The 25,204-nt window shown below is 39.3% G+C and overlaps 1 long non-coding RNA gene across 2 annotated transcripts in view; it reads right to left on the bottom strand.

The window, feature by feature from the left end:
* The window catches only part of LOC136826296 (uncharacterized), a 236,496-nt gene extending 211,567 nt beyond the window's left edge, over window positions 1–24,929 (bottom strand). Inside the window, exon 1 of one of the 2 annotated variants that reach the window (XR_010849584.1) lies at window positions 24,748–24,929. This is a non-coding gene — a long non-coding RNA (uncharacterized lncRNA). The remainder of the gene's footprint in view (window positions 1–24,747) is intronic. The other variant, XR_010849583.1, reaches the window with a different exon arrangement.
* Between the last annotated feature and the right edge of the window lie 275 nt (window positions 24,930–25,204).

The raw sequence follows: 25,204 nt of genomic DNA, 5'->3' as shown, positions 1-25,204 counted from the left end.
GTATATACAAGAGAGTGCAATGCCGTTGGAAAATAACATCTTCTGATAATATTTACGTATTGTGATATTACACATTACTGTATTATTTTAAAGGTTAATTGTGTCATTATAAAGTAATTTTTAATTTATGACACTGTAGAATAGTCTCGGTTTACATTTAGGCAATGCTAATGTAAAGTAGTCTTGAATAATACTGTATACTGCTGAGAGGTTTGTTTCGTTAAATGTAAGTGTCTGTCATGGATGATTTCCTCTTTTTGAAACTAAATTTGGTTTGTGATGCAGTCTTGCATATATGTCATAAAGTAAACTGAGCAGTGATATTTCAGCATTGTATCTTGGTGTATGCAAAATTTATTTCCACTCTTCTAGCATAATGCATGGCTTAAGACTTTATTAGCCACTCCAATTTTTAAGTGACTAAAATGGTTCTGTTCATTGTTGAATCTGTACTGTAGATGTGTATGCTAATTTCTTTTGAAGTTCCTAAGGTTTGAATGACATCAATAGAAGAAAATATGAAGTATAATGAATGGGAAAATGCCTCATGTAAACTGAAGATCATTGTTAAGATTGACTGAAAATTGTTAGTAAAAAATGTTTCTGAAACAGAGATAACTTTGAAGTTCAGTGCAGAAATCATATGAAACTGATCCAGTTGTTTAAATAATGCCTGTTAAATAATTTTATTATAACTCTTGATAATGTGATGAAATGCATTCAAGTATTTTGTTTTTTATAAGATTACATCAGGTACAGAAATATTATTGGATACTGTAACTGTGAATTAGTGGATGATATTACATGTATTAGATTGTGAACTTGGTGCCAACAGATGTTTTAAGTGTGGATTATTGAAATGTATATTGTGTTGACTGCTTAATCATCCACTGCTATCTTCATCATATTACTTGATACTAGTTATAAATTACTTGGCTGCAGGTTTGCAGTGTAGGTACCTAATGGTTTGTTGTATATTTGTTGTTAAAATATTGTATGCAAGTTAGGCATATGTCATTTTTCCATAAATCTGAAGTACCTTTGCAGCACTGATTATTCATTATAACCCATAATTGATTGGTAATCCTTTATTTTGTTCATTGCAGTATTTCTTAGGAATTTAATATACATTTTTTAATATAAAGGCTCTTGGAATGGAGCAGTCCAGTACCTTTATTGAGCTCTTGACTAATGGATGCAATAATAACAAGTACTAAGTGCGCCGAAGTTTTTTTGGTGCAATCGAGTTTTCTGTATAGACACTACAGCGTATAAACAAGGCAACCGAAAAGATCTATCTTTCGGTGGTCTCGGTATAATGCTGTATGAGCCGCAGCCCTTGAAACTTTTACCATGACCTGGTGGTGGCCTGTCCTATATCATTGTCAGAAGCATGATTATGGCTAACTTTAACCTTAAATAAAATAAAAATTACTAAGGCTAGAGGGCTGCAATTTGGTATGATTGATGATTGGAGGGTGGATAATCAACATACCAATTTGCAGCCCTCTAGCCTCAGTAGTTTTTTAGATCTGAGGGCAGACAGAAAAAGTGCGGACGGACAGACAAAGCTGGCACAATAATTTTCTTTTACAGAAAACTAAAAACCAGTAGGACCCTTGACCATGAAGGAAATGATATACGTACTTGCCTTTAAAAAAAAAAAGGGATGGAGTGACTTGAACACCCAGATGGTTAATTAGCCTTTCTGTCAAACCAAATATAAAAAAGCTGAATTAGAGAATGCACAGAGATATGGGTATGTATGGTATTGGAGTCATGTAATGTGACCAGTTTACTGGATCCACTAACAGACATGTTGCCAAGACCAGAATTGATAGAAAGCAAGAGCAATTTGAGATTGAGTTTGATTAACCTAGGATTGTTAGGAGGTAAAGAAGAATATATGTTGGGATTAAGTGCTGGAAAGTGTTCTGACAAAAAGACATGCTAGGGAACATCATAAATAAAGAGAGGAGGAGGAATGTAGCTGAGGGAACAGAGCCCTGACAGGCACTACTGGAAGTGGAATCGGCATTCATGCCAACTGTGCGTTAATCTGAAGTAAAATTATTTCATTTTAGTAAAAGATACAGTATCACCCCAGTTTGCAGGGGGTTAATATTTGAAGAGATATGTCTAATTTAAGATTTGTCTGGGTTTACTGTTTCCATAAGAATTAATGGCAAATGCCATGTTTGTTTTTCATGGCTGCTTAATTTCACCCATGCTACAGTTATTTACCTTTAGTCAGAAACAAAAATATACTGTATATAATATTTTGGTAATGCAACTTTACCAGAATACCTATTGTGTAAAGTAAAATGGTTATCTGGTTAATGCTGTTCTCAATAAAGGCTGCATATAAATATACTGATGTTATTTACATCGTTATTTATGTCTGAAACCAGTAAAAGTGATTTACCCCTGAAACCAAACAAAAATATTACTGGGCTGTAATTCAATTTGTGTTACACTTCCCTGAAATGAGATGTCACTTGATTAAACTAACTGGTAAATTTCACCTGGCAAGTCTAGATAGCCAAGGCAACAAAGATATTTCTACCCAGCAGAGGGGTATTGGATCAAGATATGGAGTATGGGAAATTGAATATCATAAAATAAAAAAATCATATTTTGATTTTATAGTATGTATACATATATGTATATATATATATATACAGTATTTAAAATGTTAAGCATACTTACAACACATCTGTCTTAGGGCTTTGAACCAATTTACCATGGATAATAAGGGACTACTTTGCGTACTTCATTATTGCTATTTATGTAGGAGAAAAATCAGGAAGTTGTTAAAAGGTGTGGTATCCAGAGACTGATATATGGACTGAAATTTCAAAGGATATGATAGTTCTGGCTTAATTACAGAGGAACTATAGATAATGACTACCAAATTGGGATTCAGGTGGAAAAGGCTCGAGGTACAAGAGAATGGAGGGAACTTTTTAATGTCCACTCCTATAACAGGCAAAGCTTGACAAAAAATATTGATACCGTAGCAATGATGATGATGCTGTGATAGTATGTAATACGTAATACTAGCAGTGAGTTGAAAATATTTTCCTTATGAAGGTAAGAGGCTCATCTGTTACTTATATCAAAATTATACTGTCCTGTATTCAGAATTGGTAAAAAACGTGTTAATTTCTTAAAACAATACATGTGAGGTAGTTAATACTGTACTGTAAATTCATCCCCTGCTATATGACTCGGTTATGTTTATCAAAAATTGATGGTAAGGTGATTGATTGTTTCTGAAGGCTTCATGGGGGATACATTCCTAGCCATTCTAAAATATAAATAATAGCTCATGAAAGAGCCCTCCAACAATAATAGAAAAACAATCCTGCACAAAAATAATATATTAAAGAATAATACATACACCACCCTGCATATTATGCTCTTTTACCCATAGTCAATCCTGAAAATATAGTACAAAAGCTATATCTGTCATAATTTTTTTGTGTAAAATAAAAATGACTAAACAGGTTTTTTATTTGCATTTCCAATACTGATTACACTTTTAATCAGTTGACAAAAAATGCTATTCTAAATAGAAACAACTAAGATGGGCTATATTACAGCAAAATGTTTTCATACACCTGTCTGGATGAAGCAAGTTTTCCTAATTACCTGTTTGGGATTTTGAAGACCCAGCCCAGACAGGTATGTGCATATAGCTATCTGGGAAAGTGGCCACCACCATAAGAAATAAGAATTTTAGCTCTGTGGTCCAATTAAGCTCTTTTCATAACTAGGGAGCTACCCACACGAAGAAGAAACTGGCTTTTCATTGATGTCCTGTATTAGTATCTTTCCTCCAAGTTGTTCTTCTATATATTAGTCTGATTTCTAGACTACCAATGGTCTCACACAAGAATTAAGTTTTAAATAAGGGGAAGGTAAATTAAGATTTACTGTACCACTAAGTGGGAAGAAACCAAAGGGTACTGGTGAAAACCAAAGGCAGAAAGGAATGAAGCTGTGCAAAGAGTTAGAATTCCAACAGCTAGGTCTGTATTACCATCTCTTAATACTTGAATTTGGCCCAATATATTAGTGCAACAATGTGAAAGGGAATCTTGTGATGAGTATCAAGATAAAAGAGGTTGGAGAATTTGTCTTAAATCCCTGAATTGCTTGAGGTTTTACCTGCTCAAGTCAAAGATAATGCTCAGAGGTAAGATATAATTTAATACTGAGTGTACCAATGATTTCAATGAATGATTATGATGATATGTGGACACAATGTTGTAAATACCTGTAATACTGAATTACACAAATTTTTTGTACAATTCATTAATACTGTCTAAGGCTACATCATTTAGCCTTATAGTAAGCATTTTAGAGTGATTATGATTGTGTTATTCTGTTTGTTGTGCATGTTATTTAGAGAGACCAACTTCAGTTTCTGACTGAAATGTGCTTCTTTGGTTCTGCATCAAATTACATTAGGTGTCTTGTTGTATTCTGGTAAAGCTCTACATTCTTTGTGTAAAAATATAACTGTTACTGTATTTAACACATACATTTTTCATTAAATTTTATGTAAAGTTTATTACTGTACTACTAAACAATGTTTCATGGTTGTCCCATCAGAACTGTATATCTCTTGTTTTTACTCTGTATTTATAGGCATATCTATAAATGGGCTCAAGCAAGCTGTATTAATAGATGTCCCCATGTTTATTTTAGTGATTTTCACTGTCTACTACTATGTCTAGATAGTTTCCAAGTTGCTTCGATGCTCTAATCATGTTTTATAATTTGGCAACATATACAGTAGCATGTTTATTATATTTTCACTGGCTGGCTCTTAGAAACAAGTTATAGGGGGAAGAAAAATACTTTTTCCACATTGCAAAGTCGTCTACAGATATAAGTTCTCATACTTTATAGCATGTGTAATTTGATAACTGAAACTCAGGCATCCTATCCCATATCTTGCACAGTGGGAAAAAATGACTAAAAAAGCACTGATACTGCTAATAGCAAAAGTGAACAAAGGTTTATCTAGCTGTTGAACTTCAAACAAACCTCATTTTCATGCCTCACTTTCATCAAAACTTGTTTTACATCTCTGGTTTCATTATTATGTTAAATATTTTTGTTACATTTTGACCTATACGTTAAAAGCAGCCATCTCCCAGTTGCTGGATTAGTAAATCATTGTAAGTGAAGACTTGTAAATAGGATTATTGTATAAGCATATCTAACCATTTCTGATACTGTACACAGTTTATATTAACATTGTTGCGTATGTTAATTTCCATGATAAATATTTTTAAACATTGCTGTACAGTAAATAAAAATTACAAACGTCGAGAATAAGTTGAGGATATTAAAATGTCAAAAATCATAGCATTAGGGACATGGAGAGAAACATTGCTTTTGTGCTAAGTCCTGACACTTCTGATTGATAAAGAAGTGAGTGGAAATTGGTGCTCAAACAGTGATAAATGAAGTAATGAAGAGGTTTGGTTGTATGATTAGAAAAGTGAAATGTACAGAAAAATTTAATTAATCAGAGAAGTTTGCAAAGAAGTCAAGGTTGAGTGAACTGAAAAATATATGTATAAATGTGGTTCACTGATTAACTTAACATGTCAGCTACTTGAAATCTTTACTGTTGTGATCTATGGTGAAAGAAAATACAATCCATTGTTGAATTCCAGGTGATTTTTTTTTATCTGAAAGTGGCACATTCTTTGGAATACATGGTGAATCAGCTTAAGCATGTAGAATAGAGCTGCTATAACTGCTGGTGTTGCTGTTTGATTTATTACAGCATTAGTTATACAGTTCTTGTAGTTTAAGTAAGGCAACCAAGCCTATTTTCTATACTGCCACCAGGCATGTGACAAGAACTCTCCTTGTTGTGCCAATGCCTCATTCACAAAGAATGTTATTTAGGTTCTCTAAGTCCTAGTTAGGTAAAAGATATTTTTCTTAATCTCCTCATGGTATCCTTACCATTGGTAGACTTAATGTAACCCATAAGACTCTTGTATGCATTTGCTTCTTTTAACTGGTCTTGTGAGTTCTCACTGACTTGTGTTGCTATCAACTAAAATAAGTTGAAGCTAAATGTGATCGTTCTAACTATAGCCTATACATCTGTAACTCAGCAAAGCATTACTTTTCCCATTTATGAATGTTAGTCCCATTAAAAAGGTTCCATACTTAATAAAGAAAGTAAGTCACTGATGCCACACTACTTAATTTCTTTACATGTCAGTAGGGTAGGAATTTTAATTGTAAACATGACCTTAAAATCATAAAACTTGGTCAGGCTTCAAGTCAATGCAGCAATGACTTCCTGTTGTAGATTATTATTATTATTATTATTATTATTATTATTATTATTATTTTCTAGGTTATTGTGTTTTGCTGGTAACACACCAATGTTCATCATACTTGGAGAGGAAAGCAGTTGCAAAATTTGATAGTTTTATTTCCAATGAATACACTATGTATATCAGTTACAGAATATGGAAGATGGACTCCCGATTTCAGTTACCATCATATTCTGTAACCAATACAGTGTATTCATCGGAAATAAAACTATCCAATTTTGCAACCTGCTTTCCTCTCCAAGTATGACGAACACTGGCATGTTACTGGCAGAATCCAGTAACCTAGAAAAATCATTTATCAGAAAAATAGAAAAATGACATTTTTATGATAAAAAAAGTTTTATATATACTTAACAAGTAATTCATAGCTACTAGCTTTCTACGTGGCAGTCTAAGAATTCAAATTTCGCGGTAGTACTACTATCGCTCATGTAGGTGAAAAGGTCCTGCCCACTTTCGGGACTGATAGGTACAACTCAGCAAAGAGCTTCAATTCGTTTTGGCCCTGATGTCCATATGAGGGGAGGCGGGTGGACTCCGATTATGTAATTACTTGGTAGGTATATATAAAACTTTATTTATCATAAAAATGTCATTTTTATATAAGCGACTTAACAAGTAATTGCATAGCTAATTCCATATTGATTGGAGTGGGAACATGGACATATTTTTCTCAAAGAAAAATGACTATGAAATAAAAAGGTTGCTAGCATTAGGATAATGCTCGTTGTTCCTTACCGGTAAGAGAGCTCCTGCAGACTGGTACTGCCTCTGCAAGGTGCTCATCTTAACCTGTGGAGGACGTGGCAGTATGGCCAAGGATCGCCTCCATTTCAGTGGGTACTTTGCAGCCATGAAACTTTACCAATGGTTAACAAAGATTAAAAAAAGGGCGCCCTTGCCCTAGGTGGAGACCAGAATAAAAACAATGCCATCACCTACACTAGAATAAGAAAACCTCTCCCCTAACCACTAAAAACTGGTGGATACTCCAAGTACAATGTACCTCCAGACTTCCCTTGAACTCAACACCTTACAACAAGGTGAGAGGATGGTACAGGGACAGAGAGCCCCCTATGCTTCCTTTCCCAGCATAGGATAAGGGTCGTAACTTGCTGCAATTTTCTAATACGGTTTCGATGTCTGTTAGGAACAATCGTTTGCCAACTGTTCCCTTGGTGGGTTGTTGCCTCCTTTGTTTGTATTTGTGTTTTTTTTTTTTTTGCTGGCGAGTTGATGTATGGTGGATGGTGTCAGACTTCGCCAGTCAGGTTTGTAGCAGCAACGAGTCAGGTCCAAGAAGCAGTGAGTCAATTGGGATAGCAGCAGCAGGTATTCATACCTGAAAGGCAGGTCTCGGCAGCAGAGCAGGGAGAGCATTTTTCGCCATGATGGTTGTTGCCTTGACTCTGTCATGGGCGCCCGGTATTGGAGGAGAACGTCGATACTGTTTTTGGGGACGAGATGGTTGCCGTGTCAGCTCAGTCATGGTCGTCCGGTGTTGGAGGAGGACGTCAGTACCGTTCTTTATGTTGCTTGATTTTGTATTTATTATTGAATGTTTTATTTTATGCTGCTCTATTTGTTATACCGCCTTGGTATTATATTGTTTATGCTGTTTGAATGTTATGTTGCTTGATTATTAATTATGCTGTAAGCTGTGCTTTCATATTATTTATGCTGCCTGTTGTTTATTTGTAATGTTTGTTGAGCTGCCCATGCTTATGATTTTGGTAATTTTTTGTTATGTTCATTTATGTACTGACTTTTATTTTATTTTTTGGTTTTGACTGTTGCTGCTGCTGTTAAGTGATTAATTCATTTGTCAGTAATGTTCATTTAATAGTTTATTTTGAATTGAACCTGACTCAACTGTAAATATGTATATAACTTGTTGTAAATAAATTAATTTTAAGGTCACTTTTTGGTTTTGTTCGGCTCCTCTCTCCCTGGTTTGTCACCTCTTGTTAGTCATGCAACATGAAAATAGACTTGGACCTCCAAAAAGTTGATTGCAGGACAGACGTTAAACACAAATTATGGCGAAAGGCAAGAGACGTGGTGACGGCCCAAACTTCATGAGCTTTTATTCTAAGGGAAGGAAAGACATTATCCTGTATCTGAGAATGAACTTGTTAAATAAGACTCCTCAAGAAGAACGAAAGGGCATTCTTCAACGGGCTGAGATGGGTTTCTCACAAAACACCAGAGATTATTTGAGGGCCCTCTGATTTTCTTTGTCCTGGGCAAAGCAATCTCTTTTCCTCCTCTGGTCCAAGAATGTCCATTAAATTCTTAAAGGCAAACGAGCGAGGCCAGGGATTGGAGATATTCTCGTTCTTGGCAAAGAAACCAAGAGATAGGGAGCAGATAGCGTCCCCTTGAGAAAACCCAACTCTTTTGTCAATAGCATGCAGTTCGCTAATGTGTTTGGCAGTAGCCAACCCCACAAGAAAAAGTTTTTCTTGAGATTCTTGAGCTAAACTGAGCGAAGTGGTTTGAAGGTAGAACCGGTAAGCCACTTCAAAACCACGTCTGAATTCCAAGCCACTGCACCAGGCTTCTCTTGCTTGGAGGTTTCGAAATATCTAATGAGGTCACTGAGATCCTGATTAGAGGACAGGTCCAAGCCTATATGCTTAAATACTGACCCAAGCATTGACCTGTATCCCTTGATTGTAGAGGGCGACAGCTTTCTGGAGGTCCTCAAGAAAAGTAAAAAATCTGCTATCTGGCTCACAGTCGTCTCAGAAGAAACTCTATTGCTTTTGCACCATCATCTGAAAATGATCCTCATAGACTGGCAGAGCCTGCTAGAAGCAGCTCTCCTGCATCTAGCAATAGCCCCAGCAGCTGTCGCGAAAAACCTTTTGATCTGACGAGGCTCCTGACAGTCTGAATCCTGTCAGGGCCAGAACGGACAACCCTTGATGAAACCTGAGGAAGTGGGGCCGTCTGAGCAGCGACTGTTTTTGTGGAAGAAGCCTCGGGAAGTCCACAAGAAGACGCCGAGGGTCCTGGATTCACTCCTTCCTGGGCCAGAACGGAGCAACTAAGATCATCATGACATTCTGGTGAGATTATACCTTGTTGATCACCTCCCTGACCAATCCAAATGGTGGAAAGGCATACACGTCCAGGCCTGTCCAATCCAACAGCATGGCATTCGTTGGCCATGTTTGAGGGTCCGAACGGAACTGGGGAGCAAAAGAGAGGCAGACAATGGTTCCTTGACGCTGCAAGGAGATCTATGGAAGGCTTGCCCCATATCTTCCATAGATCGAGGAAGACTAGAAGATCTGAGGTCCACTCTGTTGGCAGGACCTGACGGCAATGGCTCAATTCGTCTGCCAAGACGTTCATTCTTCCCTGGACAAAGCGAGGAATGACTGTGACCTGATTCTGCTCTGCCCAAAGAAGGAGGCTCTTCGCCGTCTCGCAGAGAGTAAAGGAGTGAGTGCCTCCCTGCTTGCAGACATAGGACAAGGCTGTGATGTTGTCCGCATATACTGCTACAATCTTTCCTGGTACCAGCGAAGTGAAATACTGAAGGCCCAGGTGAATGGCCTTTAGCTCTTTGATATTTATATGTAAGGTCCTCTGAACCAACGTCCATGTTCCTGAAACCCTTTGATTCCCTAAAAGGGCTCCCCAACCTAGATTGGAGGCATCTGAATAAAGCTCTAGGCTAGGGTTCAGAGGCAGAAGAGATGTCCCTATTTGAAGTCTCTTCTGACAACCACCATCGAAGATCCTCTTTGATCTCCGATGAGATGGGGAAGAAGAAGGTGTCTGGCTGGGTCTTCCTGCACCAGCTCGCTTTCAGATAAAATTGCAGGGGCCTCATATGAAGGCTACTCAACTTCACAAATTGCTCTCCTGAGGCCAACATACCCAGGAGACTCATCCACTGGACAGCTGAGCAAACTGAGAGAGAAAGGACCTCCCAAGCTGTCTGGAGACAAGACTCGATCCTTTTCAGGGATAGAAAAACCCGAAAACCTCGAGAGTCCAGAATCATCCATAAATAGAGAATCTTCTGTGTCAGAGTTATCTGTGACTTCTGAGGATTTATCAAAATGCATAGCTCTTGTCCTAGGCGAAGGGTCTTCTTCAAGTCCTCCATGCACTGAGCTTCTGACGTGCAGCGGAGAAGCCAATCGTCCAAGTAGAGGGACACACTGATCCTGAGAAGATGAAGCCATTTCCCAAGAGGAGCGAGGATCCTGGTGAAAACTTGAGGGGCCATGGACAGACCAAAGCAAAGGGCCTGAAATTGGAAAATTTTGCCTCAAAACATGAATCTCAGATATCTGCTGGAGTTCGGATGGATGGGAATGTGGAAACAGGCATCCTGCATGTCCAGGGTGACCATCCAGTTGCCCTGGTGGAGGGAGGACATGAAAGAGCAGGTTGTCTCCATGTGAAACTTCATCTTCAAGACGAATAAGTTCAGGGCGGTGGCATTCAGAACAGGCCCCCAGCCCCCGATGATTTGGGGACTACGAAGATTCGGTTGTAAAAACCCCCCGACGAATGATCCAGTGCTCCTCTACTGCTCCTTTGTGAATCAAGGTGATCAGCTACCTGGACAAGGGAGGCTTTTCTTTGAAAGGAATGCAGTAGCCTCTTCTCAGCACTTGGACTACCCAGGGGTCCACCCCTCTGCGACTCCATTCCTCCCAAAAGAGACATAGCTTGGCTTTAATGGCGTGCGAAGGACAGAAGCTTCATTTCTTTGCAGCAGGCTTGAAGGTTGACTTCTTGATGGACCTCGAGGGAGGGTGCAGGTTAGCTCAAGGTCTGGGTTGAGGTCTTGATCATGCTCCAAGAAAGGGCCGAGGCTGCAAGGGCGAGAAAGACGTGGAAACAGAGGGAGTTTCCTTCGGGCGTTTGGTGGATTGACCCAGAGGGTCCATAGTAGACTTCTTCTGAAGGGCCAACAACACTTCTCTAACTGTATCTTGAGAGAAGAGATGAGTCTAGTCTAAGGGAGAAAACAAGAGCGCCGATTTTTGCATAGATGTTACTCCCTTGGTGGCAAAGGAACACCACAACTTCTGTTTTTTAAGGATGCTCAATGAGAAAAGGGAAGGGAGTTTGGAGAAACCATCCCTGACTGCTTTGTCAGCGCATGATAAGACACCTAGCCAGTCAGAAGCGAAATCTTCGGCAAGGTCCGGACAGTCTTTAATTTTTCTCGCCAAAGCCCCCACAGTCCAATCCAAAAAACTGAAAATCTCTAAAGTTTAAAAAGATTCTTGATGAGAAAACATAATCTTGGCCAAGGAGAACACAGCTCGATGTGTGGCATCAACCAAACTGGAGAAGGTCCCTTGGGAGGAGGCAGAACCTCCCAAAGAAGGAGCCTCTCCAGTGGCATAGAAACAGTGTTTCTTCTTCAGGGGCTTAGAAGGAGGGAAGGCAAAGGTCGCTTTGCCTTGCTCCCTCTTTGAGGCCAACCAGTCATCAACCTCTTGAAGGACTTTCTTCGAAGAGGAGGAAAGAACCAGCTTGGGGAGACAAGCAGAATCAGTAGAGCGCTTCCTCATGAGGAAGGTAGACGCAGGCAAAGATGGAGAGCCAGGCTCAAAGAAAAAAGTTTGCCAAAAAGAACTTCAGCAAACTGGAGTAAGCTGACGAAGGAGTAGAGTCATGCTCAGCTTCTTCTTCATCTGGCGAAATCGGAGACAGAAGGGTCCTTGCCCTTGGAAGACGAAGACTTTTTCAAAGAGTCCATAAGATCCTCAAGCTGACAACTTAGTGGGGCTAAGGAAGAGTCCTCCTCAGTAGATGAGCACAGAAGGGGCGAGGTTGGTGCCGAGCAGACAGAAGTTGGCGCAGCGCAGGTTGAAGAAGCAAAGGCACTGAAACGAGCAACACATGAATGGCAGGAGACTGGCGCTCGTGAGTGCAAGACTGAAGAGAAGAGGGTGATGAACACTTTCGTGGAAGATCAGAGTGCTGAGGAACAAGCACTGGGTGCTCGAAGACCTTGGGAGACTTCGGGCTGTCTGGAGGTGGAATGGAGGAGCTGCACGAAGGCTGCGGAGTGACACTTGCCTCCTTATACCTCTGAACAGGAAGAGGAGAACTGTCTGCAATGGCATAATGCCTCTTCAAAGGCCTAGAGGCGACAACTCGGCGCCGTTAGTGCCTCCTGTTGGGCAGAGTCCCCGAGTCCGATGACAGACAATCAGCACTGAGACGTCTTTCCAATGGTGCTCTGCCGAAGCGCGGGAACGGGCAACAGGCTCGGTAGAGGGGCAACTACCCTTGGGCCAACCCCACCAGCCTCCCTTGGATCTCTGGTATGTCTTCTTCCCGGTGCAGGGGAGTGGGACAGGGACCTTCGTCTAGGAGCGCTGGTGGGATGGGAAGCCACCTCCTCAACACGCACAACACTGCCACTTTGCACGGCACTACTAACACTGGGAACACTGGAAGGCCTTTCCACAAAGGCTTTGAATGACACACCCAACTCCATAACCGTGTTGGCTACCAATTCAAATTTCTTGGCAAACCTAGATTTGAAGCTGGCAATGGTGTCGAGATTGGAAGCACAGGAACCTGGTAAAGGAGTATGAGGCAAAGAAGTCGGAGGGCTAAGGATTGGAGACAAAGCAGGGATCTGAGGAGAAGAAATAACACTATCTTCTATCACAGGAGGAGATGGAACAGGAGCTAAACTAGCCTTATTCTCGGCTCTAAGGGCCGCCTTCCTCTTTCTATCCCTATCTAATTTCACTAAGTGCGATTTCAAAGCCTTCCACTTTTGTTCGTTCCAATCCTGACATTCAGAACAAGTCAGATCTATATTACAGTCCTTCCCCCTACATTTCACACAGTGTGAGAATTAAAAGAGATCTTAACTAATCTAGTCTTACAACCTTCAGAACAGTACCGAAAACTAGAACAACTAGAGTCAGACATCCTAGCTAATTAGAATAAAGTTAACAGAGCTAACAAAATTACTAAATAGCAGAAGAAAATTTTTGGCGCACACTGAAAAAGCAAAATCCGAATACTTCACCAAAATACTGGACAAATATCCAAAAAATTATGATGATGACTGCACAAAACCACCAATGTTAGTCGGGAGCTGCCAGAAAACGAATTGAAGCTCTTTGCCTGAAAGTGGGCTGGACCTTGTCACCTACATGAATGATAGTAGTGCCACTGCAAAATTTGACTTCTAAGACTGCCATGTAGAAAGCTAGTAGCTATGTAATTACTGGGTAAGTCACTTATATAATAAACTCAATACAAACTGAGTGCCACTGATGCTGCTATCACCTTCAACACCAATGTTTAAAAGAGGGTCTACTACCTATTATTATTATTATTATTTAAAGATACCGTATATTAGTAAGCTCCAATTTTTAATGTTTAAAGAACCCACCCTACTGGCCAACCCTATAAGAATTTTGCTTGTTTCTATGGTTAAATTAATTTTACTTGTTGTTATGGTTAAATGACATGAAGTTATATTATTATGATAAATTAGTTTAATAGACATCTGGGTTATGCCTTGCCCATTGTTTTTTTTTTCTGAAAAATGAAATGAAAATGAGCAAGTTAAGGTTACAAAATTTGAGACAGGGAAAATTTAAAGCCAAAAAAGCATTGTACCTGAAGGGGAAGGAGCAATAAGACCTTATCATCTATGGTGGGCTGCACATGACACACTAACACCACAGCAAGAACAGAATTATTTTCATCTAGCCTCACTCCTTGGTGGGCATAATGGGTTAAGTGCACTGCTGAAATTTTCCTTTTGTTCCTAGGTGAACACAAACCATAACCTTTTATGTGAGTATTCCTCAGCAAAAGGTAGAATCAGTTTTTGAGACTCAGTAACAAGGTAAATTAACTGGTGGTAGGTGGGTAGGCAACCCCCTCCCCACCTCACAAACCTGCTTTCATCAAGCACTTTTCTTTGGCCATACATGGGCTAAGATGTCTTGCTGTGCTCTGACTGACCATCAGGTTTAAACTTCCTTCCTTGTTTTTAATTGCTGTATACGTATCGCACTTGTGTTTGTTGAATGTGAATTTAAACAAAAAAATGAACAATGAAAGATGTAAAGGATGAAAGATGTAAAGGATGAAAGATGTAAAGGATGTAAGTGGGTGTATGGCCACTTTATGCCCTTGGTGGTAGTGTAACCAGTATTGTTGTTCTGTATTGCTGCCAGGAGTGTGCTGGGTAGTGTCCCTTGTTGTGGAGAGCTTCAGCAGCAGCAGAGGAAGGCCAAAAGATGTTTGCCAGTTTGTTTGAAGGGATTACTCCAGTTTTGACCCTGCCAAATATTTTTGGCTGCATGCCAGACGACCCCCCACTCCCTCTCTCTCTCTCTCTCTTCATCAGCAGCTTTGCTGGGGTGCTGACAGACTTGCTTGGTGTTCCGAGTGATATGTCTTTCGGTGCTTTCTGCTAAGGAACTCAGTGCTGTTGAGACTACTGTAGCAATTGTTTTATCTTTGGGAACATTCCTGCACTATTGAGTACAGGTCTGTCTCATGATCATGATCAGACTCCTCTAGTGCTGCTTCCTGCCTTGACATGTCTTTTGCTGTAGTTTAGGAGAGTAAGACTCATGGAAGGAGTAAGGTGAAGAAATATAAGCTTGTATCTTCCTCCTCGGTGTCAAAATTTCCTTCACCTTGTCTTCTACCTTTCCCTTCTACTGGAAGAAGAAAAGATGGGTTCTCTGAATGCTTTATACAAGAAGTTCAGTCAGACTTTGAATGAGTGTCTTCCTTCTTAGGGCTTAGAGATGATATTCACTCACCTATGGGTGGGATGTCTTCCATAGGTAGGGTTGACACTATGGTTCTCTGCATTGGACTATTCCCTGTCTATTTTTCTGCTGAGGCACTACCTTCTTGCTTCTCCTTATTGTGCATGTAAAGAAACACACAATAAGTTGCTACAGTAAGATGCAGCTGGGTAGTGTCAATCTGCATGCATGTGACCATGCAAACCCTCAGGTGGTACCTGGTTTGCCCAGAACTCCCACTGTACAATTACATGATCCCAAGACCTTGTGCTGGCAACAGCAAGTTCATGCATGAAATGTCACTGCATTGCAATAACTGCATGGCTGAGTATCGTGGCAAGCCAGGTGCTCATGATCATACAGACATTCAGGGTGTTTCTGGTTTATCTAAGACTCCCAATGTGTGCATACATAATAGTAAATGTGAGTGTTCATCGGTAGCTTCTACAAGTTCAGTTTTGATCTATCTACACAAATCTACAGGCTTGTGGACTACAACTTTGAGCAATTATGAGTCAACCTAAACTTATCATATGTAAGTTTACCAGAGCATGGAACAGTTTCTAGTGGTTGCAAATCAACTTTGAATTGTTATTCAGCAACTGGTATCACTGTGCATGGTTGCTCTTGTCAGTAGGCAAACTTGATCCTGAAAAGATGTGTCCATGTCTACGTTCTTCTCCCGTCAAGTTTCAGCTGAAAGCAGTTTCACTTAGCGTAAAGGATTGGCCTTGGATTCCTCTTTATGCTTTCCAATGAGTACGGTGATGGTAGTGGAGATGTGATCTGTTAACTAGGTAACTTTGATCAACCATGTGGTCTCCTTAGTCCTCCAACACAACAAAGAGAATTGTGGCCATGCTTTCTATGTCTGTTGTCAGGAGGGGCATTTCTCCATGAAACCAAGACAAGGAACCCAGACTTTTTCCTCTAAGAAGGGCCAAGAGCCTTCCCAGTGCTTTCAGCCTCCCCCTCTAGTCAGAAGGGCAGTAAGGGGAAGGAGCGTGGGGGATGCTGAGGTTGGCAGTCTTATTCTCCCACTGCTACAGGTAGGGGGATGCATGTCAGATCACTGGTCATGTAGCAGAGACAGAGGGTGAAACCCTGGATAGTCTGTATCCTTCAGGACAATTACAGACTCCTTTCAAGGAATGATGCCTTCCCCATTTAACTGACCAGAATCCAACCTATCTTCAGGAATGCTGAATAGCCAAGAAGTGCTTGGCTTGACCGCTTAATTTACCAAAGTCCACCTATCCTCCAGGATCTCTGAAAGCTCTGACCCTGTCAGCAGAGGTGAAGGGGAGGTTGAAGAAGAGTGCTCTGGAAATCATAGATGACCTCTGTCCAGGCTTTTACAGTCACCAGTCTCTCCTACGAACAAGTTTTTCCTAGACTCGTTTAAGATGGAAATACCACATCCACACTGGATCCATCAGAGGGAGCGATTTTGTGCTTTCAGTGAATTTGAAGGACACACACTTCCAGTCCTCCAGGAAGTACCTCAGCTTTGTCTGCAATGAGACTCTCATTGCATACAAAGAATATTTCATCACAAAGGTATGTTCTTTGGTTAAGCATTGGTCCCAGGAGTTCAAGTGAGTGTTCGCCCTGGCATCAAAAGTTGGCTTTCTCAGCGGTGCAGTTGTTGTGAAACAGACTGCCTCCTCTCATTCTGTCATGACCTGGGGATCATGATAAACTGGGAGAAGTCAGAGCTCATGCCCAAGTAGCAGGCCCAAGACAGAGATATAAAGTACCTGGGCCTGATGATAGATATGACACGGCAAGAGTTTTTCTGTGAGAATCTAGCATCAGCTGGTTGATGAGGTTACTTGACAGTTTTTGTCATGATAGGAATAACTAGATTGGTTTTGGCAGGAGCATTCAGTCACTCTTGTTTCAGAAGCTCATTCTGCATGGGTGCCTCCACCTATGCTCACTTCAGTGTGGCAACTAAGGCAGCATTGGTCAACCTCAAGCAACCCTCCTTTCCAGCTCATATCCTTGAGCAGGGAAGGGAATACCTTCTTGGCAGGAGTTCCCTTAAATTCCTCACCTCAGGCAATGCTTCTGTTCTAGTAGGCATCAAAGGAGGGATGGGAGAGTGCTGAGTGGTTTGTCTATCATCTGCACATCAAGATCTTGGAAATGTGAGCAGTGCTGCTAGCCCTGCAAGCATTCCAAGATTGTAAGATGTTTTGATGACTGACATCATGGCCATCAGTTGGTGGAGCAGATTAACATGTAGGCATTTCACCATGCTGTTCAGTTGTCAGCCAGGTACATCCTTGCTAGACAGAATGTTTTGGCAGACCAGCTAAACAGCCAGAGGCAGTTAACTGGACAGACTAGTCTCTGCTTTCTTGCACTGGGAAAGTTTCTGATCTTTGGAGAACTCTAGTGATACACTTGTTTGCCACATAGTTATACAACAATCTCCTGGAGTTCTACTCTTCCATTTCAGACCCCTTTCTCCTGGTACATATAAATATTTTTTGCCTTTTCTCCTTTCAGTCTGATTCGTTGAGTGATCAACTGAGATTTTGTCACTCCAGGTCTCAGATAAACAGTTTTTCAGTGGATCTGTACTGAATATCCCAGTCTCCTAGCTCTTCTAGTCAAGGAGTCCAGATATGCCTCTTTGGCACACTCTTTGCAAGACAAACATTTTGAGGTAGCCTCAACTACTTTGCACCAGGGAGTAGAACATCTTCTCAAGTTGGTGTCACAGACAAGGACTTTCCAGTTACAACTGTTTTGCAGCATATCCCATACTTACTCATCCACTCATTGAGACATGCTTCTCTCACAGTCTCTTTGGTTAAGTCAGTTGCACTGCCTTGAACCAGGTTTTCTGGCAGAAAAGCATGGACCTCTCTTCCTTGGGAGAGTTGTCCTTACTCACAGGGGCTTTAAACAGTTTTACCCTGCTTGTTACCTTCAGTCTTTGGAGTGGGATTTGACTCTCCGCAACTCAACTCAGGCACCAGAGAGCCAATGGGAGAGACCACAGATCGAGATCTCATCCTCCAAACTTCTTTTGCTTGTCTTACCCTCATCTGTTGATGAGTTGCATGGGCTTTTGTTTCTTATATGGGTCTCTGAAGGCTGGGGATTATTCATGGCAAACTCAGAACCTTACAGTTTCTGGTAAGATATTTGAAATCTCTTAAGTCCCTTTCCTTCAAGCATTTGTCAGTTGGGTTGCATGAGATGCTCTGGTGCCCAGTGCAAGCCCTATAACACTATCTTATGAAAACCCAACCTCTTAGACCAGAGTATGGAGTCTCTGTGTAGTACTGCCAGGCGCAAGATGGTGTACATCAAGAAGACACAGTTTGTCCTGTGAGGGCAGTTCTCCAGTCAGGGTGAAAGTTCATGAAGCCATGTACATTAGGCCATTCCTAACCATTTTGAGAGCTTTTCGGTTCATAGGTAATGAGGGCAGGTGTTTGGCAGCACCATACTACATTTACTTGATTTAACCCTACCGATGTCACCCATAAGCCCTTGAAATCTTCCCCTTAAAACTTGTGATGCTACCCAACATTTTGTTTAGTTTCCAAGTTCTAGGACAAAATAAGAATCTTCCCTGAGGTACTCAGATGGCTTAAGGCTTGAGACTGAATGGGTGAGTGACTGGCTCTCTCCCTTTTTCCTTTCTTCCTTCCTCTACAAGGTACCAGTCAGGTTGAATATCTGTTGTAAGGTCCACAATCCAGTTAGACTTCACAGTCAGACATCCTGTCTTAAAACTTGGCAAATAATGTGACTCCTTCTACTCTCCCTTTAACCAAGATGGGTGAATGGGCGATGAAACTATTATCTGAACCCATCAATTGATGACTGACTTCTGATCCGTGCTACCCTAAATTAAGGGCAGCGCTCGGTTCTCCAAGTTTTTCTAGTGATATAGAGTTCAGATACATCTCTCACTGGATCAGGGCCCTATCAGTCTTGCTTTCTTAAACCAAATTGTATGGGATGTTACAGGAGTCTTGGCTACTCTGCTCACAACTATGACCAATGGGTATTTCTGCGGGGAGATTCATACCAGTTGCCTGAAGGACCATCCTGCCACCTTAAGAATAAGTTGCATACATAAAAGGCAATGGTTTGTATTCTCATAGGAACAAAATTTTTTTTAGTAATTTGCATTATTCCTCACTATATAAACCTGAGCCTTTTAGCATAGTCCCACCTCAACCACCCCAGTAGTTGATGATGCCAAAGGCAAAAGTGCTTAATGACTGCAGGTGAGTGGGGCTTCCCCTCACTCACCTGCCTATGACCAGTAAGTTACCTTGCTACAGAGTTTCATGGACTTTCCAGTTTGCTCTTATTTAAAAGGCAAAGATTTGTATACTACAGATAGTGCACATTACTTCAATAATATGTGATGTTTCTCAGCTTTATCATAGAACTGCAATTGAAATGTGCAATATTCCTGCCCATCAACAGGAAACGTATTTGTTTTCTGCTTTAGATTTGTAAAACATTATTTCCCAAGCCACTAGAGTTATTCATATACGTACTTGGGACACAACCTCATGTTGTCTTTCAAATGTTTTAAATCTGTTTGTGGGGCAAGTAGGAATTATAGGTACTCTCATACCTTCAACTTTTTATTTATTTTTAATTTTATTGGTAGAGGATCTATCATAAATCAATGTGCTCAATGTAGCAGTTGTTAAAGCCTTCACAAATGTTGTATAAGTGATTATTTTTCTTGATGTTTGCATTTATTGTAGATATAATCATTTGACTTGCTCTGCAGGATATTTTCACATTTCCCTATCTGTTTCTCTAGTTAGTACCAGTAATTGCTGCAAGCAGTGAAAATCTCCAAGAAGTCTTACACCATGTAATTCTTTGTCATTTCATAAAATCTTATTTTATATCAACATTTACGTAAACTTTATTAGCATCCAGTTATGTCAGTTTTTCTTGTAGATTTTATTTTTGTTTTAATAAAACCAATAATGGCTCATTTTCTTTTGATATCCTAGTTTCTCCTAATTAATTGATACAGTGTGCATTGCATTTATAAATAATCTGAAAGGATTCTAAATTAGAGTTTTTCCAGTTAAGGCTAAATGACTGCTGGTGAACTCTGGAAAAATTGGCTATTTTACTCTTACATTTGTACTGATTGCAACAAGACATAATTATGGTTGTTTTTTACTACTACCCTGTTTCTTTTTGGCTGTGAATTTTATGCTTTACCTATGTTTTTTAATGTGTTTTGAACGAATCTGACATTCCAAAACCATTAGAAATAATTTTTTTTTTTTTGTAGATAACCCCTCCCCCAACCATCAGTTTGGGGCCTTCCTAGTGGCAACCAGGATTTCTTGGGTGGGGGAACAACTGAAAACAATTTAAGACAGTTTCGAAGGTCAGATTCATTTAAAACATATAAAAAACCTTGTGGGAAACAAAGTGAGTGAACTACAGGGATGTGTTTAACCTAACCCAACCCAGGGTGCTGGGTCCTTAACTGGCCAGATGATCTTCACCTCCACCCGGGACCTCCTTCCTAACCTACCCTACAGCTCTGTAAATTAAAATAAATAGGTTGAGAGATGACCAAATCACACTTAACCCTACCCATCCTAACCTAGGAAGCTGGACCTTTACCCAGCCAGGGACTTTACCACCCATGGGCCCCCACCTAACTTAATCTTGAGGGTAGAATTACCTGGTAAATTACTCTTTTCCTGTTGTTTTCCATCCGGAGAACTCCCGGTTCCCACCAACATGCCCAGACTGACAGCTGGGGTAGGAGGTTTTACTAAAAAACTACTAATTTCCTACAGCTCTGAGGGTCAGAATCGTTCAATATACAAGGGTAGCCAGTGTAATTGTAAAAATAATACCATGATTTACCCTACAGCGCACAGTGAAAACATAATGACAATGACATCCCTTTCAATGAGTTAGGCTACACTAAAAAGCTCATTATGCATCCATGCCACTGAATATAAGATTGCCTTGTACACCACAATTTACGTGAGTGGGGAATTATGGCCATTTTTTTTATGAGCTTGAACATTGCAATGGTATTCAAGATCTACGTGGAACCTGTCTTGTGCCGCTTTTTAATTGTATTATATAAAGGATAGCATACTTCATGAAATTGCGATCTTTAAGTGCATCACCGATTTAATGTCAAATATATTGAAAATAAGCCGCGAAGAATGTATGGAAGGAGTTTTGGAAAAAAAAAAAATGAAACACGGAGCAAGAGGAGTCATTATAACGTAAACATTTAAGAACTTTCTGGGAATATGATAGCAATTAGCCAACTTTATCGAAGCGCAGTTATTCAAAGATGAATTCTGATTGGTCATAGGATATACCTACTGGGCAAGCTGGTTTTGTTATATTATCTTGGACTAAGATAGTTAATAGCGGCAGGTAGATCTGACATAATTTGGTCCTAAATAATTGCTCGAAACTTGACTAAGCTACTAAACTTTATCACCTCTTGCCTATTCTATTTTCACTAATGTCACCGTCAGGACTGACCCCGTGACCCTCAGTTGACAACACAAACACTTTAGTTCAGTGTAGATTAGATTACTCTTAGAAAGTGAAGGACGACGAGAATGGACGACATGGTTCCTAACCTGTAAAATTTGAATAGCTGATTAGTCGACGAGGCAAAAGAATCACGTCAAACCCCTGTCGTCAGTGTTGGGTCTGATCTTATCGGATTAACAACCTTTGAAAGAGCACTGGTGCGAAGACTAAGGGGGATGACAAGTTCTCCCAGTACAGCCACCTATTGTACAAAATATATCTTTTTGACAAAGATAGTTACTGGATGGTGAGCAGCCACAACTAAAAACAACTCGGTAAACAGTATGACCAGTAATTTAACAGATAATGTAAATACTAATTATTTAGACCTCATACTACTAACAGCTTTAAGAGGTAGTAATGATACCAAGCTGAACGGACAGAGAGAGCGACAGTGTGAGATTCCTTCCAAATACGATACCTAATAGAAGGGGTAAAATCACATCACTAAAAATAGCAATAATGAAATTTCCTAGGCGAAATTTGTCCCCAAAAGGAAGCCTCTTAAAACGAAATAGGGACACCAGGACATAGTTTCTTAAAGCTTTACATCACATAAAACTGCTGAAAATATGGCCTGACTCCAAAAGAAAACGTAATAATGAGCTAAAATGCGCACTCTGAGAAACAAATGATCATAAAACTATGATGAATCATATACAACATAGGCTAATGCATCAACCATGGCCAAATCTACAATGCAAGATCCAAAATCTATAAATTTTATAAGATCCGATATATATATATATATATATATATATATATATATATATATATAATATATATATATAATATATATATATATATATATATATATATATATATATATATATATATATATATATATATATATATATATATATATATATATATATATATATATATATATATATATATATATATAATATTAAAAGAGCGGTGCAGGAAAACAAGCAGATTCCATGCAAGTTAATTCTGTTTTCGTGACCCTTTGTCACATTGTTTTCTGTGAAAGATCGGCTCTGTCCCTTGACGTCGGGCATAGTATATGAGTATAAGTGTCCCGGATGTAAATCGGGTAATTATGTGGGTTCGACCCGACGTTTACTCAAGGTAAGAGCTGATTCCCATATTGGAATAAGTTATCGTACTGGCTGCAGACTATCCAGCCCAGAATTATCCAACATCAGAAACCATGCTAACAACTGTAAAACACCTATTAAGTATGATTATTTCAAAATTATAGGCCAAGCAAAAGAAACATAAGAATTGCTTATACTTGAGAGCCTCAGTATCAAATTGAAAGTCCCTTCTCTTAATCACCAACTACGGCTGTTTCACTGTTTCTTGCCTAATTTGGTTGTTTATACTTTCGGTTCTCTGGTCTGTAGGTTTACTCGAAATCTTAGCGTGCTTTTTACCCTTGCTTTGAAAGGTTGGTGTTTGTCCCTGAAGTGTGTCTGTAATTTTACTCATTGGTTTTGTTACTCCTTTTTACTGTGTAATTTTAAATTCTCTTCTTTTATGTTTAATTTATGTGTAATGTATTGCATAGGTTTTAGTTGTCTATGATTTTACTTAGTGCCTAATTCATTTTTATATAATTCTAACTCCGTGCCTTTTTATGTATAATTTTTAAGTGTAATTTAGTGCATATATTCTCATGTATTTGCTTAATGTGTTGAAAGCACTCTAATGTCTGATATTTCATTTATAGACGCCCCTAATGATGTGACAAAGGGTCATGAAACGTAGGATTAAACTCCTGTACATGGTATCTGCTTGTTTTCCTTCACCTGCTCCTTTTTAATATATATATATATATATATATATATATATATATATATATATATATATATATATATATATATATATATATACATATATATATATATATATATATATATATATATATATATATATATATATATATACACACATGTACATATACATGTATATATATATATACACATATATATGTATATATATATATATATATATATACACATGTACATATATACACGTATATATATATATATATATATATATATATATATATATATATATATATATATATATATATATATATAATAATGCTAAATTCAAGATCTTGGTACACAACACTAGTTTGGCCACAGGAAAAGAAAGATGTAGGTTGAGAGACAGGTTTCATCAATGCAAAACAGGGATCTCAGTTATGTAAACTGCAGCTAATCGAAACCCTGAAAGCAGTAAGAACAAGGATAATAATAAAGGTGTGCAATCAGCTAATAATTGCAAGGATACTAATACAAACTCAAAATTCAGAAGAGAAAATCTCAACAAAACATATTAAGTCCTTAATGACCTTCAGTCTGGAGAATCTGCTAACCAAGAAAAAATTACAGAGACAGATTTGCGTGGAAATGTTTATAAAAAAGCAACCGTCATAGACTCCCCCAGTAGAGATTTGGCTCAAGTGGGAGGGCTGCCTCCTTCTTAAGATTAAGTCAACTTGGGTGTCTGAGGCAATACTTAGTCCTAATCTAAGAACACTTAGGCTCAAAGATCAAAGCCGAACTGGATTCCCTAGCCATGTTAAACATGAATTTCAAGTTGAGGAACAAGTTTAGTCCCAAATCAAAGCTAATCTAGATTCTCATGAAAGGCTAAAGGTCAGACAGAGCTAATCTGGATTTCCAGCTCATAGCTAACATGGGCGCCTGAGGCAAAACTGACTTGGTTTTCGTTTTCAGATAATTCAAGAGGCAACTTGGTTTCACAGCCAAAACCAGCTACCTATAGGCCTACCTATAACTAAGCATTTTTAATAATGAGTGAGATCTTTTAGACTTAATATTAAGCGGTATATATAAGATTAATGATGTTCTGGTTTCAAAACTAAAATTGCGACTACGCTGACGTCCCACAGTAATATGCTGGAAATGACGTGCTAACAGGGAGAGTATCTTCGGCTGAGAAGCCACTTATCTGCCAAGCACAAAATTACAGATAAACAAAATTCAGTACGCTTTCCTTACCTGTGAAATATTGTTCCATTTTCTCTTGAAGAATTCCTGTGCCAATTTCTGCAATTATAGACTGCACCATGTACACTATCATTACGGTAATGAACGAAAAGAATCACGACACACCACGCAACTGCTCAATTTCTGCAGCTCCCGCGCTTTACGACTGCAAGCAGCGCCGCCCTGGTGGCAGTACATCAATCTACGTAGTTTGGTCTACCGATAGTCTTCAGCTACCATTGAACCTCGATGATATTACCATGAGAAATCCATGTTTTAGCTGACATCTCTTCTGCCGGAATATATATGGTGCTCCTGCGTTAATTTTGTTTTTAGTGACCTTAAATGCAACAGGGAAAGCATTAATATTGCAAAAACCAAATTTTTTAACATTTTATGATTTTTTACATGTACTATCCGTTGTTAATCTATATGAAGACTGTTTACCTTTGCTAATTTGCAGTTTTAG

Source organism: Macrobrachium rosenbergii, chromosome 40 (assembly GCF_040412425.1).
Source record: "Macrobrachium rosenbergii isolate ZJJX-2024 chromosome 40, ASM4041242v1, whole genome shotgun sequence".
NCBI classification, from domain to species: Eukaryota; Metazoa; Arthropoda; class Malacostraca; order Decapoda; family Palaemonidae; genus Macrobrachium; species Macrobrachium rosenbergii.
The sequence above is the reverse complement of the archived record's forward strand: the minus strand, read 5'-3'. Positions and strand labels throughout refer to the sequence as shown.